This window comes from Protopterus annectens, chromosome 14.part0, assembly GCF_019279795.1.
Source record: "Protopterus annectens isolate FY-2018-M chromosome 14.part0, PAN1.0, whole genome shotgun sequence".
In the NCBI taxonomy this organism is placed as follows: domain Eukaryota; kingdom Metazoa; phylum Chordata; order Ceratodontiformes; family Protopteridae; genus Protopterus; species Protopterus annectens.
This window is the reverse complement of record NC_056748.1, coordinates 195,177,962-195,198,076: the sequence shown is the minus strand read 5'-3', so window position 1 is coordinate 195,198,076 and position 20,115 is coordinate 195,177,962.

Genomic DNA, 20,115 nt, shown 5'->3' with positions numbered 1-20,115 from the left:
CCTTAATAATTTGGCATTGGCAATTTCCAGAGAGGCACTAAGGCCAGGAGACATGTGGATCAGGTTATTTTCCAGTGTGGGCATCTTTCTTAATCCCTTCCAACCCATGTGGCAGCAACCCACCTGCCTTACCCACAAATAGTCTTAGTAAAAGTATGCTATATGCTTTTCTAACCAGGGCATCCCCATCTTACTTATTCCATCATGGGCTCTGATACAGCTCTATTAGTCTACCATTCAGTTATTTTTTTTTACGTAACTTCTTATCTTGAACAGGTCCATGATCTGCTGAAAATCTGGCCTGGACCTCCTGCAAGATGCAACATCCTCAACAATGTCATGACATTCCACATCATTCACTTTTCTTTGGCCAAATTAAAATACATTTTTTCATTCCCTGCTGTCAATTTACTGTTTAGTACATGAAAAACATGAGCATCAACTGGCATCTCTAACTCCAAAGAAACTAATTCCTTAGGCAATCCCACCAATTTATTTGCTTCTAAGGGAACCCATATCTCATGGCACAACTGCTGCAATGACCACCACCTGTAAATTCCTTTTGCTTTCCCAGTATCAAAATATCCTCTAAATAGCAGTTGTATTTTACTTTTTTATTATTTATTTATTGCATTTGTTGACCAGGAAAGTCTGACTGTGCGGAGTCCCCTTTTCAGCAGAGGCCCTTGGAAAAAAAAGCTCTAAATGATACATAGTAGATAAATATTTATACAACTGTCTTCCTCCTCAGTTGTCATTTGGTATATCCAGTTCAAAGTGGTGCTAAACTTTTTACATTTGGCACAAGTTGTCCCACAGCTCATGGCATGGCCATACCAAAGAAGTGCTTCCCATCTAAGTACATGCCTGGAAAGTGCCAGGCCTGATGTCATACTAGAGTAGATGAAAGGCTGATTGCATGTGCAGTTTTGGAAGGTACTTGTCAGGTCTGACCTGATGAACTTAAACTGTGTCATCAAGGGAAGCGTATTGCAATGTAACAGCCTCCCTATTATCTTTGTTACTGAGTGAGCCACCCTTTGAATAAGACAAATGTTGGCTCAATCAAAACTCATCCGGGTCCTTTTTTTTTTTTTTTTGTCAGCTCTTGAACTGGGTCTGATAACCTTCCTGCCATTAGCTCCTTGTCCAACTGTTCACATGCAGTGCTTCCCTATGACTGACTTCAGGCTTCTGAAGGAAGTTACCATGAGAGATAAATCAGTATGTGAAAGGAAACCACACCTAATCCTACCACTAAAGCTTTTGAAGCTTGTCTGGCTTGGAACTTAGGCCTATAGTCCTGCAAAACATCCATTAAGCTGTGCTTTACATATCCCATTATGAGTAAACATAGCTAGCTTGGTGAGAAGGGGGAAAGCCATCTCATGTTCAACATGGCAGGGGAATAACCAGCAGTATCAGCATACTGCATTTGTGGTCAAATCTGAAGCATTTCAGCACTCTGTGTATAGTATTAAGCTGTTGTAAGCCATCTGTTACATTTGTAATAAAGAAAAAAATAACTTTTTGATGACCCTCAGCAGACCCTTTTTTGGTCCTTAAATTAGAGTGGGGAGGGGGGCAATGGAAGATTTAACTATGGTTCTGCTAATCTAAACATACTTGATTGTGTGAAATTGTCCCATGTATCCCCAAAATAGTTCCTATCCTTCTTTTCACGTGCTGTCAAAATGGTTCCCGTCAGACTCTCCACAAGTATCCTTTGCTGTTGCTGAAATGTCCCAGCTGCTTCCCTCTTAAAATATTTGAATTCTGGCTAGAAGTCCCCACTTGAAGCACATGGATAAGTACATTTGCTATAACTACCACTGAAACGTATTATGCAAAACCATACAAATGTGCAAGGTGAACAGAGCTAACAATATGCTCATGAGATACACTCCCGTTACAGCTAGTGGCATTAAATGCCCAGCATAGCTTGGTTTTGCACCTTGTGCTGCTACTCCCTGTAGCTATAAATCCTCTGTTAATCTTGACTGCTAATCATATATCTGGGTGTCATAATCCGTGTGTAAGAGTCTTATATTTAGCCTCACACAAAAAACAACTCACTCTTCCCCTAGCTCTGTTATTTCTGAGAACTGCATTCTGAATTATTTAAAAGTTGAAGCTCTAAATGTCTCCTTCTTAACTGATAATTATGTTTGAGTCTTATTGCATACCTTCATGTCTCTGAAAGCCCTTGAATGGCATCCAGAGGCATGTTTCTGAATCACAGCATAGGTCTGATACTCACATACTGTTCATGGGTTCATAGGTGATTATTAGGCCCAAGGGGGCTTTTATAAGCCTAGCCATACTTCCCAAATATGTCTGACAAGATTTGGTATCCCTGGGATATTTTAAGTTGTGTATGCAGGATTGGGCATGGGAGGCTGTGGTAGTGCAGTGATTAGCATTGCCTCCTCACAGCAAGACGTTCTCTGGTTCAATCCTCAGCTGGGGTGCCTTCTGTGTAGAGTCTGCATGTCCTCCCTGTGGTCACATGGGTTTCCTCTGGGTGGTCCGGTTTCCTCCCACATCCCAAAGACATGCTGCAGGTGGATTGGGCACTCTAAATTGGCCCTAGGCATAAGTGCATGTGTGTGTGTGTGTAACTTCTGTGGAAGGTTGGGCACTGGGCTGGCAACTTGACACCATAAAACTCCACCGCCAATCATGAACAGACAGGTGATCTGCTGTCACAACCCCTAACCGAGAAAAGCCAAAAGAAAAGAAGAAGAAGATGCAGGGTTGGGCATGGTAGAGCATTTAAAGGCTGCCTCTGTCTAATAGTGACATAGGTTGCAGATCAAAGGTAAAAATAAATGCTTCCCCATCTAGTAGTCCAAGTTACACTTTTATTGATTTGTGGAACAACTATGCTATACATGGATGGGAAACATTCTCCAGAGAAGGGGACGTTTCAGAGATGCATATGTCCTCTTTATGTTGGAGATGAGGTCTCTAGATCAGGTAACTCTGATGCAATTTGTTTTGCAGATGTGCAACAGGCCCATCAGAGTGAGATTAGAGGAAGAGCTGTAGGTCAGATATAGATTTCCTCCCAGCAATACAGGTGGACTAACAGGATGTTGGATGAGAGCATCAGTTTGCACAATGCAGAGATAATTGCTGATGCAGGTAGCATATTAGTCTGCCATGACTGCTTCATTTAGTCTTAGGAGTGGGCCAGAATTAGTGCTTACCTCAAGTAAGCTATTGCTATTTCTCCTAACTTTTTTCTATTTGATAAGGCTTAAGTCTAGTAATTTTGGAGGAATTTGTATTTTTGTACTAGAGGTGGTAGCCTTGCATTTCTTTCTAAGCCCTTCTACTTGTTTGGAAGAAAGGCATTAATAGTGGAGTAAGTAAACATGCTTTGTATGTTTTGACTACAAAAGATTTGACATCTGAGATGACCCAATGTGAAGAGATGCCTAAACTTACTAAGCTGGGCATTAATCCCTACATCACTCGATGGGTTGCCAACTGGCTTACTGACAGAACCCATACTGTAAAAGTAGCAGACTCCAAATCCAGCTCCAGACAAGTGACAAGTGGAGTACCTCAGGGTTCAGTCCTGGGACCATTCTCATTTGGCATCTTCTTCTCTGAAGTACAGGCCAATACTAAGGGATTCTGACTAACAATGTCACAGATGACTGCAAACTGGGAGCCATTATTGAATCTCCAAATGATGTGTATACTCTACAAAAGGGCCTAACAGAAACAGATGCTTGGTGCCAGTGCCATGAGCTCAAGCTTAATGCCAAGAAATTTCCCCTTTGGGAAAAAAAAAAACATGTACCCATGAATTACCACATAGGTGGCAGTCCACTAAACACTGAAAGTGTGATAAGAGACTTAGGAACACAGGTGGACAGTGGTCTCACCTTCGATAACCACATCGCCAGAACAGTCAGGAAATCCTTCAATGTAGTACACCTCATTACTAAGGGCTTTTCATCCAGAAAAAAGGAGGTCATTGTCCCACTGTACTCATCCCTCATTAGACCTATTATAGAATACAACACCCCATTTGGTATGTACCTTTCAACCCACCTGCAACAACTGGAAAGGCCGCAGAAATACCTTACTAAAAGAATCATAGTCCTAAAGCAGATGCCCTATGCTGACCGCCTTAAAAAACTCCAGCTATACTCTGTCACATATTGTCTACTCAGAGGCGATCTCTGCTTAACATACAAGGCCATGTCAATCCCAGTGCTGTTGGACATGCTACACTTAAAGAAATCCCAATCCCTCAGAGCAACATGCTCCAGGGATCTAAACCTTGTCATCACAATAAACAAAACATGCTGGAGGGATAGGTTCCTGACCCAGAGACTCCCCAGACTGTGGAATAGACTGCCCATACATGTCAAGCAGAGGGCCTCTTTGGCCCTCTTCAAAAGGAACCTTGACAATTGGATGGGAGAAAGGAAATTCACCCCAGGGATCACGTCAGTCACCCTGCTAGGCAGGGGTCCAGGAAGTAAATAGTGTGGGAAGAAATAGCCAGGGAATTGTTATGGTTAGGCTTGTATAGGCCCTAGGGCTGATAGCCTAGTACCAACCTATGAACCTATGAACCTATGGACCTATGAATCAGCCTGTTGCATTTCTATTTACTGCTCCATACTCTTACTTATTTTTTACTTTTTGCCTGCCTTTAGCTTGCAGAATCAGTATCATGTCTAGTTTATTTATTTTATTAAAAATACCACTGTCACTTTAAATACCACAGAATGAGAATTCCCAGATTGCTGCTGCTATCTGGAACTGCATATCCAGTGAGAATTGAAATGTCCAAAATCTTTATTTATTTACATTTTTTAGAAAAGATCTGCTTAACAACTTCTTTATTATCTCCCACTATATCTACTTTAAATTAACTCCAAATAACATTTGGAGATTTATTAGTTCTTAACCATTATTTCTACTTAAATACAGTACTTCAACTAAGAACAATCATATTTGAGTTTGATTTTGATTTATTTTTCAAGAATATCATTTATGTAGCTAAAACAGCTGAATATATTACACCTATATTAAATGTGAGCCACACTGATTTGTACTGTCCTGTCTGAGTTGAGATACTAATAAAAATGTTTCCATCATAATGAGCATAATAATTATTATTATTCTTTACCAGGCAAGTTTGACTGAGTAAAACAAAATGTTTCGAGCAGAGATCCGGGAAAAAAACACCACAGACGCTACAAATATGACATTCATCAATAATAAATGAAATCAAGTGCACAGTTGCAGTAGTTATACATGTATAAAAACTGAAAAGACTTAAGCCACCAAATATTTACAAATAATACAAATAATCATACAAGAATTATAATCATTGATGGAAATGTCAAGACTTGTTTAAGAGATTAAAAAAGAAAGTTGAATTTATTAGTAGGTTATATTCCATGTAGTTAAGAAGATTTATAAGGGAATCGTATAGTATAGTATAGTATAGTACAGTACAGTAAAGTATAGTATAGTATAGTACAGTACACTACAGTATAGTACAGTACAGTCTAGTATAGTATAGTAGTATAGCACAGCAGAGAGGAACTGGAAGATTTAGTCCTAATTACATAGTGTACTTACATGAAAAAGAGGTGCTGGAATAGCTAGCATTAGATCTGTATTATATACTGATAGTCCTGGGAATGAGATGAGAAGAAGCGGAGTGTCGAAGACAGATAATAAAATAAAGATGGAAAGGAAGTACAAGATGAGTAACAGAGTAAGGAAAAGGTTTTTATGTAAAGCAATAGTGTTGAGATAGAGCTAGTCAATGCTGAGGGGCAAATGTTGTTAAATTAGTGAGCAAACATTGCATTGTACAGGGACTCTGTTGTGTGTAGTAATTTTGTTAAGTTTAGCTTTGGTATACTGGAAAAAGTGTAGATTCATTCCAGGGGTGGTGGTTGGCAAAGACATTTGTTAAAAAGAGAACTTGTCTGGCAGTTGCAAATAAATGCATCATGCCCCCCAGGTCTGAATGACCAAGTATCTCTCAAACCCATACTGAGTGAAAAAGTAGATTTGTTAACATAACTTTTAAAGGAATTCAGCATGATTTTTATGTATTTTTATTTATGTTTCACAGTTTATTCTATTTTGAAAAATGTTTTTCAAGCACTTGTGATTGGAATAGGTGCTTTGTACGCCTTTAACACAGGGGGATTTTTTAATTACTAGCATTTTACGACTGGTTGATGAACTTCAGCTAGTTTATAAACAAGATGATGAATGTGAGTGTATTTTATCTGAAGAAGTCTGCATGAGAGATGAAAGCGCTTATGTGATGTGTTTTAACTAATAAAAATAAAAGTATTTTATTCACGTTGAAGTCCACATTAATTTCTACATTTTTTAGTGGTTTGGTGAAGTTTGAGCCATTGTTTTAGTCAATCTTCTGTTTTACCACTTCATCAACTGTCTGTATCTCCATCTTTGATTCAAAAAACATATCATATGTATTCAGTGAAAGCGTCAAGTCATCTCATGAGTTTCTTCCCATATCCAGGAGATATATGCTCCTCTTACCTCCTGCAGTCTACTTTTATGCATTCCTGGTACCTACAAGTGAATTAATGCCTCAAAAAATATTTGTTCTAGGAAAAGAACAGCTTTGAAAATTCCACTGTTATTATGATCCCTTCATTTATAATTTACCAGTCCACTCAAATGTCATTATCGCATGATCATCCTAATCAGGGTCACATACCGGGCATATAATTATTCTGTAAAGTTCCATCAGGTACTTTATCAACATCTACCTAATACAGTTGCTCTTTGGTATTTTCCATACCCTCTTAGCCATGCTCTCTTACATCCCTGCTACTCCATGCTCTATTACATCACTGCCAAGCTATGCTCCGTTATATCACTGCCATGCCATGCTCCATTACATTACTGCCATGCCATGCTCCATTACATCACTGCCATGCCATTTTCCATTACATCACTGCCAAGCCATGCTCCATTACATCACTGCCACGCCATGCTCCATTACATCACTGCCACGTAATGCTCAATTACATTAATGCCATGCCATGCTCCATTACATCACTGCCATGCCATGCTCTGTTACATCAATGCCATGCCATGGTTCATTACATCACTGCCATGCCATGCTGATTACATCACTGCCACACCATGCTCCATTCCATCACTGCCAAGCCATGCTCTATTACATCACTGTCATGCCATGCTCCATTACATCACTGCCACGCCATGCTCCATTCCATCAGTGCCAAGCCATGCTCTATTACATCACTGCCACACCATGCTCCATTCCATCACTGCCAAGCCATGCTCTATTACATCACTGTCACGCCATGCTCCATTACATCACTGCCACGCCATGCTCCATTCCATCAGTGCCAAGCCATGCTCTATTACATCACTGCCACGCCATGCTCCATTCCATCAGTGCCAAGCCATGCTCTATTACATCACTGCCACGCCATGCTCCGTTACATCATTGCCATGCTATACTCTGTTACATCACTGCGCCAGCACTCATAAGTCTATCCTTCCCAGTGCAGTCAGCTGCAGTTAACATGGAACCCTTTTCTGTTTTCCCATTTTCTAAATTTCACCTTTGTCTTTTGTAACATTGCTACTTTTTCCTCATCTTCTTAAGTCATTCCAGCATTCTTGCTTCCTTGAATTAATTTCTTTCATCCTCTTGCACATCCATATCAGTACTCCAAGTATTTTCCTTCCCAGAAATACTCTTCTCATTCCCAACCCTATTCCCTAAACACGTCCATCTGCTGTCTCACTAAAAGGACTTGGTTTACTCACCTCCATAGGCTGAAGCCACTTCATCAAGATTAAGGTAATTTAGGTATTTTTTTCAAGAATCATTTTTCTAACTTGCCCATAGAGTATGTGCATTATCCACAATATCGTCTTCCCTTCTATTGCTATCCCTATCAACCTCTTTCATTCTACCCAAGATCACACAGTAATTCATAGTTTTTTAATATATCCATTAGTCATGCTCAGTACTGCCTTCTGCTTAACCTCACTATAAATTACCTCTTAACCAGGTCTCTTTTCTGTTTTGCCTGATTTCCAATCATCTACATGGCAGCTTTCAGGCTTTTATTTTAAATAATTCCTGTTACTCTTACATGTTCTCTATGGCTGACTTGTACAGGGTATGTCATAATCAGGAGGTCTGTCTTATTTTTTTTTTCTACCTCAAATTAAACATTGTTATATTTAAATCAAACCACCTACAATCTTAAAAGTCCTAACATGTAGGTCATGATACTGTTGCCATTCAGTGTAAATATATTCCTTGAGGTATGTGTGTCATGCTAATGTCATGAGTATGGACCAATTATTCAAAAACATTTTATTGTACTATGGAGTGAAATGGCTTAATGAACATATTTACCTGAGAAAAATATATTTTATAGTTTCATGTGAACACATAACAAGACCCAAGAATGATACCATGGTAAATGCTGCACCAGGTTAGTTGCCCAACACAATGCATCTGAAATTCTCCAGGTGTGACTAACACTAGGTAAGACTGCAATCCAAATTGTAGCTTGCCACAGATCCCCCACCATGCCCCAAGATTCTCACTACACCTTTCTAAACATAATTGAAAATATTAATATACAACCAAACACCCTAATACTGGATGATTTCAGCTACCCTGCCATTAAATGGAAAAACTACTCATGTACCAACACCTTTGCCTAACGGTTCTTGGAATTCATAAATTCCAATGCCCTGGATCAACTAATCCATAGTCCCACCAGGGGCTCCAATATCCTAGACCTGGTCATTACCAACATGGGAAATCGATGCTCCACACCTATGGCCACCCCCTCGTTGGTCAGATTAGACCATAAGCTAATCACACTTAACATCCACATCCCACCCCACCCTCCAGTAAGGAAACCTCCATAAAAAATTCTCCAAAGCCAACTTCATGCTACTCAAGTCAGAAGTTACAAACTTCATGACACCCATGCAGACAGGAACTGAAAGTTTGACTGCTGAATCCTACACTAAGGCACTGTACGAGCACATCCACTCATGCATGAATCATGCCATCCCAAACAGAACCAAGATGTTCTTCTCCAAAAAAAGGAAGCCAATCTGGTGGTTCCCTGCCATAAACAAACTATATAACAGAAGGAAGAAACTGTTGAAGAAAAGAGGAAAATCCCAGAATGCAAAAAACTCCCTTACCAGCCTCAGTAAGAAGCTGAGATCCCTCATAAAATCCTCCAAAGCTAGTTAAGAAAATAAAATTGCCAAAGAATCCAAAGGCAACCACAAGGCACTCTATAACTATATCAAGAAACTATATGGAAATGCTCAGATCTGCTCTGAGCTACAACAGAATGGCATTAAATATACTGATCCCAAGGATATTGCCAATATCCTGGCAGATCAATTCAGTGCCAACTTCACGCCACCCTCTCACCCCCTAAATGGCCCATCTCAGTACCGGAAGATTGCCAAATTCCAGTAATAATGGCCACACAGGTAAAAAATGCACAGATGACATCCCGGGCTGTGTACTACATGAACTACAAAATGAACTGGCACCCCACCTAAGTGTCATGTTTAATCATACCCTCATCTCAGACTTCATGCCCACTGAGTGGTGCACAGCTACAGTTATCCCACTCCACAAGGGGGATCCACTTTGGATCCCAGGAACTACCTCCCCATCAGTCTGATGAGCCTGATCTCCAAGGCCATTGAACGTATTATCATGGAACTTATAAACAAAGACATTGGCAACCTTAAAACACTGGACCCCACCCAGTTTGGGTTCGTGAAGGGCCGATCCTGTCTCCTAAACCTGACTGACTTCTTTGAATCAGTCTCCAGAGGCGTGGACAAAGGTAAGACAGTCCACACAGCCGATCTGGACCTCACCAAGGCCTTTGACACCATCTCCCACTCTGGAATCATAGATACACTTACTAAGCTGGGCATTAATCCCTATGTCACTCGATGGGTTGCAAACTGGCTTACGGACAGAAACCACACTGTAAAAGTAGCTGACTCAAAATCCAACTCCAGACAAGTGACAAGAGGAGTACCTCAGGGTTCAGTCTTGGGACCTCTCTTGTTTGGCATCTACTTCTCTGAAGTACATGCTAACACTAAGGGACTCTGGCTAACAAAGTTCACAGATGACTGCAAACTGAGAGCCATTACTGAATCCACAAATTATGTCGATACTCTACAAAAGGGACTTACAGAAACAGATGCTTGGTGCCGGAGACATGGGCTCAAGCTCAATGCCAGGAAATGTATAGTTATCCACTTTGGGAAAAAACATGTACCCGTGAATTACCACATAGGTGGCAGTACACTAAACATCGAAAGTGTGATAAGAGACTTAGGGACGCAGGTGGACAGTGGTCTCACCTTCAATAACCACATCGCCACAACAGTCAGGAAATCCTTCTATGTGGCACACTTCATCACTAAGGGCTTTCCATCCAGAAAAAAGGAGGTCATTGTCCCACTGTACTCATCCCTCATTAGACCCTTTATAGAATACAATGCCCAATTTAGTATGTACCTCTCAAAACATCTGGAACAACTGAAAAGGCCACAGAAATACCCCACTAAAAGAATCACAGGTCTAAAGCAGATGCCCTATGCTGACTGCCTTAAAAAGCTCCAGCTATACCCTGTCGCATATCGTCTGCTCTGAGGCGATCTCTGCTTAACATACAAGGCCATGTCAAACCCAGAGCTGTTGGACATGCTACACTTAAAGAAATCCCAATGCCTCAGAGCCACACGCTCCAGGGATCTAAACCTTGTCATTACAATAAACAAAACATGCTGGAGGGATAGGTTCCTGATTCAGAGACTCCCCAGACTCTGGAATAGACTGCCCATGTCAAGCAGAGTGTCTCTTTGGCCCTCTTCAAAAGGAATCTTGACGATTGGATGGGAGAAAGAAAATTCACCCCGGGGATCATGCCAGTTGTCCTGCTAGACAGGGGTCCAGGGAAGTAAATAGCGTGGGAAGAAATAGCCAGGGAATTGCTATGGCTAGGCTTGTATAGGCCCTAGGGCTGATAGCCTAGTATCAACCTATGAACCTATGAAAAATATAGTAGCTGATATGACCAGCCTCTCCCAAACTGGAGTGAATCATTTTGACAAGGATGACCTAAAACATCCCAAAAGGGGACATCATAAATTCTAACAATGCCATGTTATTAAGGGTGTAGGGGAAACATAAAATGTATCATAGTATCAACACTCATACTCTGTGGCATAAAGAATATGTAAATGAACAAGACTGGAGAATGGAATTCATTATAAAGAATGAGACGTCATCTCCTGCATAAAGGCAGACGAAACCACCTAATATTCTACACTGTGATATATATTGCATAAAAGACGCTCATCATACCAACACTGCATAAAACACTGTATTCTTGGTTTCCACAGATTAAGTGAGATAGTTTAAAAATAGCTATTTGCTCACATAATATTTATATTAGGGCATCAAATGGCATGTCTGTGAGGGGAGGGACTCAGCTGTTACATCATACATTTCCAGTCACAAGAGTTCAGACTATAGTAACTACAGATTGTTGTTGCTGTTCCCATGCACAGAAGTAAGGAACTTGAGGGGACCTATATGCATATCTGCAAAAAAAATAAATAAATAAAGAAGCACTGACTACAAAGAAATGCTGTCAAGGGGAGACAGTTGATTTTAATTACAGTATTCTTAATTTTGTGCTAATCTAGAAGACAACAAGGCACAATTGCTTTTTATTTGAATGGCTGAGCAGTTTTATTTTATTTACTTATTTAATTGTTTCAGTTTTGATATCAGCTTGATATCTGGATAAGACAGATCCTTTTCAGCTACAACCTGTGCATCATGGTGCAAGACAAAAACAGAAAAATATAGTAAAGATTACACAAAGTTTCATATCAAACAGTAACAAAAAAGAAATACTATATTTGTACATTACAGTTATAAATACAAGTATTAAAATTTACAGTATATATATATATATATATATATATATATATATATATATATATAAAATTATGGTAGATATTCAAACAGTGATCATTTGTTAAAAACAATATTTTTACAAGAAACATCTGACTACAGTTCTGTCATCTTGTTAAATTGCTTCCTTAGTTTTATCCATCAATCACACAGTATTCACAAATTAGAGCTCTGCCATATGTGACCTGTATTTACAGCTTATTACCTTAAAAAGCAAACTATATTGCCAAAAAATCAAAATGCTATGTTGGAAATGAGTTTTCATTGCTGAATCCTAGTATTTTTCCATTTGGACGGGACATCAGCGAGAATCTCAGTGACATGGCAATTGCAGCCTTGACTACTGTAACTCAAGACAGGGTGGGAAACATGCTATGCAAAATTATACAATAAACAACATGCAGATATAAGGATATATTCTTTTAAAAATGAACCAGAGTCATCATTTGGTAAGGTTTGCTGTCCGCCACATAAAAAGGTGATGAATACATTATGTTCTGGGTTATTTTCTACTAAAATAAATTGTATTTTAATTATACTAAGAATTTTCAATCAAGTCTGGAAACCTACAAAGGCATCCAAATCTACAGAGAAATTGGACTTTTTCTGATGTTCACTTCTTTCCTCTGTAACGTGAACAGAACTGAAGAAGTTTCTGCCTTGTGCTTGTTTCATTTCTTATTTGCATACCTGACATACAGATATCTGAAGCAGATTATGTATGTGTACCTTGAAAGCAGTCACTCAGGGATTTGAATTACAGATTTATTAGTCGCAGATGTACATGAAAATCAGCTGATTAAAGTAAAGACAGCCCTTTGTTCATGCCTTTGTATCAAGAGCCGTAAGTTAGACTATGAAGTGCAGAAATCTTATGCAATCATTTTTCATGTGAAGAACTGATAACGCCTTAGGTGCTGTTAAGTTTATTCTTGAGTCTGTTGCTGGTCAATTTCCCAAGAAAAATCTAAAGGCAAACTGCTGTTGGTTGTGAATACCTTTCTTGAAGATGCATATATAAATTAAAAAAAAACTCATTTATGTAAATAGACACTTGAAGTTAGATAGATGATTGACAGAGAGAAAATATGAAAGACAGACATAGCAATAGACGACATCTAAAAGGATGAAGGTGATTTGATGAAAACTGCTTTTTTATTTTGACAGATTCTGTTTTGCATCATATCCATATGTACAATTTAACTGTTGTATATTTTTCATTTTCAGTTTTCATGTTTTTACTCTGTACACTTTGACTCAATTTCTTCAGCTTGCAATCAAGTCAGAATTGTTAAGGTTCTGCATTACTTAGTCATTCTTACTTCCGCAAAGACTGAAGTTTAAGGAAGTCAAGTGGGATAAAATCAGATTGATCCATCTAGAACAAACTTAACAAAGACTGTTTGGTCATGTCAAGCCAGAGAAACAGAACTTCTGGTGAATTTGTTTTGAATGGGATCCATTTCCGCTGCCAATACCTGATCAGTGTAGTTAAGATGTGCCCCCCCCCACCCCCCACCCCGCCTGCATAGCTTTTCCATGTAACCTTGAGGTTATTGATCTTCAAACTAAGTTGTAACACATATTCATAGATGTTTCCATTTGGCCATTTGGTCCCAACAAATGATGTTTAATAAGATGGTCCCCCACAGAATGACTGAATTCTAGGTAGAATATCGAGACTCTCCAAAAGGGCAGTTATTAGAGTTAGAATTCTTAGAACTTCAGAGTAATGACATCATGCAGGCAGCCTTATGTTTTCAAAAGAGTCCAAGTTTGCCATATTAAAAACTCTTTCTTCTTTTGTAACATTGGAATAACCAACTGTCACTATGCCAGAATTCAGAAATGTTAGTGGATGCAGTTTAGTCTACAGTTCAGGAAATGCGTTAATACAGCGTTAGTTCAGTGCTATTTTACCTGCAATATACATTCAAGAGAATCTGAAATGTACTTCCATATCTATAACTAAAAGAGTAACACGAAGCTTGGGTACATTCTAACTACTCATCCACAGCGTCTCTGGATTCAGAAACAATGTTAGCATGATCATAGCGTACCCTCCTCTGTTTACTCTTAGTGCACGACCAGTCATTATGCGTTAACAATGACATGGCCAAGCATGTGTGTGTGTACAATAAATAATTCATTAAAATATCTTGACTATGGTCAGCAGTGACTGAAAAAAGATCATGCATAAGTATAGTGTGGCTGCAAGGAATTACAGACAGCAGTAATGCTCATCTGTTGGGGACAAGCCACAACTGTATTTGGTATGATCTCACATGCACAGTTGCAGCAAGAGAGAGAAGTTATTTGGCAACTTACAGGGTCATGAACTTGTGCGTTGATCTAATTTCTTATCTGACAGTATATATATATATATATATATATATATATATATATATATATATATATATATATATATATATATATATATATACAGGGAGAGACAGAGAGAAGGGGGGGTATATGTATATATGTATATCAGCAGATAGGATAAGAGAAGATAAAAGCAATAAGAGGAAAGTGGGAGGATAGACTAGGTACTTGGGCCACACAGATAATGATATAACAGGCAGCACTGCGAAGAGAGATGGTGATACAATTATGGATGTAGAAGACAATGAAGAAGGAGTCATCAGAAACACAAAGGAAAGACAGTGGTGCTGCTAATAAGGGTAGAGGTGAGTGTTGTAGTTGCAAATAAATGCCACATAACTGAAGATATAAATATAAAACAACACAACACATACATGGGTGGGTAATAAGGAAAGTACAAATACATTAATCAAATGAAGGTACAGCATCAGTAGAGTGTGACCATTTTACCTGTGCTTTGAAACAAATGCCAGGAAACAAGCACCCTATTTTAAAAATGATGTGCCTATAGACAGTTCCTCTGGGACTGGAACTGCTACCATCATCATTTCTCATGTGCAAAGCACTTCATTTACAGGCTGAGCTACATAGGTGATGTGATTAAGGGCTTTGGGCAAAGATGCAGCGTGTGGGTGTTGCACACTTGTTGAATAAAAGAAAAAGGGAATCATCAATAACTGCTCAGGCCACCAAGTCCAATGTCCATCCATGGGCATAGTTACCAGTATAATACCTTGCAAGGGGAAGTCCTCACCAACTGCTGTGCAGCAATGCCCACATCATCTTTGTGATGGGTGCCAGCCAAGGCCAATACACATGTTTCATGCTGGTGATTGTGCATAATAGTTGGAGGTCTGGAATATGACAGCGTCACCTTTGCTACATGAAGAGCAGTGCCAATGCTTCACAGTTGTACATAGACACTTTTGAATATGTACCTTTAACTCCCACTGGATGTGGCTTGAGCCTTTAAAACATTAAGTTATCACCTTACAGTTTCAACAAATACTCACTGACAGAGGTTAAATATCAATACAGTTGTGTTTGCCATCATGTATGCTTCAAGATAAAATATTCTGAAACATATGTATCACAATTTTGGTATTATTAATGCAAATATGAACAAGTATTATATGACACCTAGAGGCGCAGTAGGAGGTAACTGCAGAAATGCCTGGAGGAGCACTCAGCTGTATGCAAATAGGACTGGAGATGAAAATGGGAAGCAAGCAGATGGTAAGGCTTGGGTGCTTGTGAGAATATAAACAATGAGCAGGAAGGAGATGCTGAGGGTGTTTTTTGTGGGCTTTGTGTCCATGTTTCATGCATGAAGAGAATGCAATTTCAGGAGAGAAGAAAATAAAGTTAAAAGGAAGATAGGAGACTTAGATTAGGTAACTGGGAAAGATAAAGATAAAGAAGACTGGCAGGTTGTGAAGTAACCCATGATGGATGGGGAATATGATGGTGAGGCGATATCAGACAAACAGAGGTAAGATGATGCTGAGGGGAGAAATTAACTATTAACAGGGTTGAGCACTGACACAAACAGGAGGGAAACACCAGGATGCAGGATAGGATGGGTGATCTACAGCTACAGTCCCTCTGCCAGCTGCAAGCCAGTGGGAAATTACTCACCACCTTTGGTCCACCACCACCATCATGCCCTGCCTAAAATGGAGAAGACTTTTCTGGGCAGGGAAACAACTCAATGAGTCACTGGCCAATTTCTGTCTTCCACCTCCTGCTTATGATCTGCCCCACTATGTCTGCCAGTTGCCATGGGGTGACAAAGGTGTCACCTCCACTGGCACTGCTACTGTTCTGTACAAAAGTCAGAGTACCTGGTACAGGGCTACCTGTAGCAGGTTCTGCAATTAAAGGATGGGTGTGGACTTGACAGTGGCAGTAGAGCACCCAGATGTGCTGGGTGAACCTAGTGATGGTGGTGACACTGCTGCTGCCACCTGGGGAGGGCCAACAGGCCTTGCCAGAGGTGTGAGTGCAGGTTGAGGGGTTTCTGCATTTAACTGTAAAATAAAATAAAAAAATACAAAACAAAATAAATGTATGTTGTAGAAAGGATAGTGACAATAAGGAGTACAAGACAGAGAACCAAATGTAGTGAAAATATATTTCTGGTATGTACTTGTTGTATGATTAAATTAGAAAATTACACCTATTATACATGAAGGCACCATAAACACACCTCCAAGTTAAAAATACTGTTATCATAGACAACTGAGAAAGAAACCTGAAGCCACAGCCTTAAACAACTGCATTCCAAAAGGCTAGGGATTAATGTGAAGAACTACCTGAACAAAGCAGTTGGGGGATCTGTGTTCCAGTATATGAATTAATCAGATGTCTGAGACAAATATACCTGTGCAAAGGAAAACTACTCTTCAGACAAACCTTTCCTCACAGATTATAAGGAAAGGAAAGGAATATATTGACAAAGCTTGTCCATGGGACAAATGTCCACCCATCCATAAATGTTGCACATACATATTTTCCATGCCTAATGCTATAGATAATGTAGTGAGACAGAAATATCAAGTAAAGTATTATGAGAACACAAACTGGGGAAAGCTGAATCCATGGGCATCCTCACAATATGGGATTACAGCCATAACATCCTGACTCACTTGTCTAACTATATGGTAGAATGCATGCACAAACAGACACTAATAATATTCAGCAATTATATTGCTACCTTTGATCTTTAGCAGTTATCACATAAGTGGCAGTGATTTATGAAAGGTATACTGCTTAAAAATGTATCTGTACTAATGTCAAAAATAAAATCTGTACATTTTGGAGCAAGTAAAATTACCTCTGTACTCTCTTAGGCACTGCAGTCTCCTGCTGTTCAGTTGCTTATGAGAATAAGCGTCAAAGACTATGGAGAAAAACAGAGCACTATGTAGTATCAGTGGATGGCATGCAGTGACAGGTTATATGTGCAGCTAGCATAGGCTCAACTTACAGAGCATTGATAGTGAGTGCTGTTTTACTTCATCCTCCCATTAGTCCACTAGGCCAAAACTGTGGCATCTTGTGTCATTGTAATGGTGACATCACAGCTCCCCAGTGCACAGAATGCCAGGTGCATGGATGACAGTCTGTGCTAAACTATTCCAAGCTTCACTCTTATACTGAGGCCCTTGATATACCTCCTGCAGTGGCATGTGGCTGTAAACCTTAGGTAGAAAGTACAGAAAGATTTTTTTTTTAATTGTCCACACGCAATCCCTCTACTCTAACAGGAGTACTTCACTCCCTTTCTCCATCCATGATGTTTCACCTCAAAGAACCTCAGAGAAAAATGTTAGAAAATTGACACACAATACAGTTCTGCATGCCCCATCTGGAGTGCAACAATGGGCAGCAATTAGCTCATCATTTGCGTGATACATGGTGAGCTCAGGTAATAAGGATGCGATATTATAATTCACAATAGCACTTTAAGATGTGAAACATGACAGTCCTGTATCCCTGTGTATGCTGTTAAGACATCAGACATTACACAAAGTCCATTTACTTATGGTTAGATTTGAAAGTAAGGATCACCCCCCCCCACCGGAGTCAGGGCCATGTATTCAAAGACCCATGCACAGTGACCCGGGCATGTGCATGGAATGGAGACTTGAGCATGAACATTAGATGGTGTGCTTTTTACACATATTGAACAATACAGAATCAATAATGAGGTGAGCCCCAATTAGGAAAATCATCAAACCCAGCCAGGTGAACCACATGATATAAGCACTTTGGCAAACAGACTGTCTAATCATAGTATGGAAGAAACTGTAAAGCAGCCAAGCTCAAAAACTACAAAATACTTGAGATACAGAAGAATTGTACAAGGTAAGTGTTACATTTCACAATGTCATCTTTTCAAGTACAGCTGCTTTTTCTGCTATCATACATGTTGACATACCAAGAAGCAGTGGTGTAGCTGGGGGGGGGGGGCAAAAGGAGCGGTCTGTGTGCTTCTGGTAAGGAGAGTTTTTTAATTGCCTGATTTAATTGTGCTGCTGTGTGTATCTTCTAATTGCCTGATTTAATTGTGCTGTTGTGTATTTTTTCTAATTGCCTGATTTAATTGTGGTGTTTGTGTGTGTGTGTGTGTGTGTGTGTGTGTGTGTGTGTGTGTGTGTGTGTGTGTGTGTGTGTGTGTGTGTGTGTATGCGCATTTGGTCTGTTCTTCTTAAAATTTGTGGTTTTCTGGCAAATCGGTGAGAACTTAATTCACTAAATTATGATAGCCATTTAAGTTTCAATCTTCCTATCTTTCAGGAAATGCATGGTGACACAAAACACTTTATTCTAGCAACCTTCTAAGATTATATAAGAAATGTTTAAAATGTGTCCCTGGTTTTGGGCCTTTCCCCACCTCTCCCCACCCCCAAATAAATTTTGTCTTTTTCCAGATTTCTTGTGCTGCAAAGTTGAAATATTTAGTTGAGTGTCAAGTGTGTTTTACAAAGAGCTGAGAGTTTCAGGGGAAAAAAAGTTTAGTGCTGCATATGTTAAGTCTGTTTGCATTGTTAGTAGCACAACAGGTAGTATACTTGCTTTTGGTGCAGAAGGCTGTTGGTTCTACTCCCACGGTACGTAGATGGATTGCTGAGAATGTCCTGTGTTGTACTTTAAAAGGAGTGGATGCTGCAGTCCTGTGAATGTCTTCCTTTGTAGGAGATGCCTAGCAACTATGAACCTGTTTTCAGTTTGCCATCCATTCCCTATTGCAATATTACTAGCATTTCATTTTTTAATGCAACATGGGCAGTTTATTTTTCAAGAGCAACAGGCACTTTATTTATAGATGAAACAATGAAATATAAAGCTGTTTGCTAGCAGCAACCTCTTCATTAGTTACAGATCTCTTTAATGTGGAATTATTTAGATGACTTTCACTTCTGCAGATTGTGCATATTTACTGATATTGGATTATAATGATGGAAGTTTGAGTAAACTTTTATGATGGAAATTTTCTGAACTGGCCAGTTTTGTCATTATTGCTTTATACATTTTGTTTCATTGCTTAATGAAAAATGTTCAGAACAATAAAGTTAAAACACACTCTAACAAGTGCACTGTATTATACAAGGAATATAATTTAATACAATCAGAAAGATGAATCAAAGAACATGTGTATGTGTGCAAGGGGCCTATGATTTGAAGACAGCACAAAGGTAAACTTTATCCTCCACTGGCCAGATGCATTTTCTTTGAATGTGGGTTTCAGTGCTGTTTCAATGAATGTGAGTTTCAAGGGCAAAGAAGTTTTAATGCTAAGTCTGTTTTCATTGTGAGACTGTATTGCTTTGTTTAGCAGATATCTATCAGTGTTTGTGATGAAATCCAAATAATCATTGTAGAAGTAAAGCATAAAGCAGTATGCACATTACAGTGTTTATGGTAAATGGGGAGAAACAGCCAAGTAATGGGACACTGGAATGCCTCCAGGGTGGAGAGCTGAGAATTGGGGGCCCCATTAGACCACGATTTTGTGAGGGGGGCATTAAACTCAAAGGCAGCCATAGGTTGCACAAACTCTAGCTTTGCCACTGCCAAGAAGCAGGTTTGTTAGTACTTGTAAGTGTATTATTGGGAAGGAATACTGAGAGGAAGAATTGTATAGATAAAGTACTTGGCTGGGCTGAAAA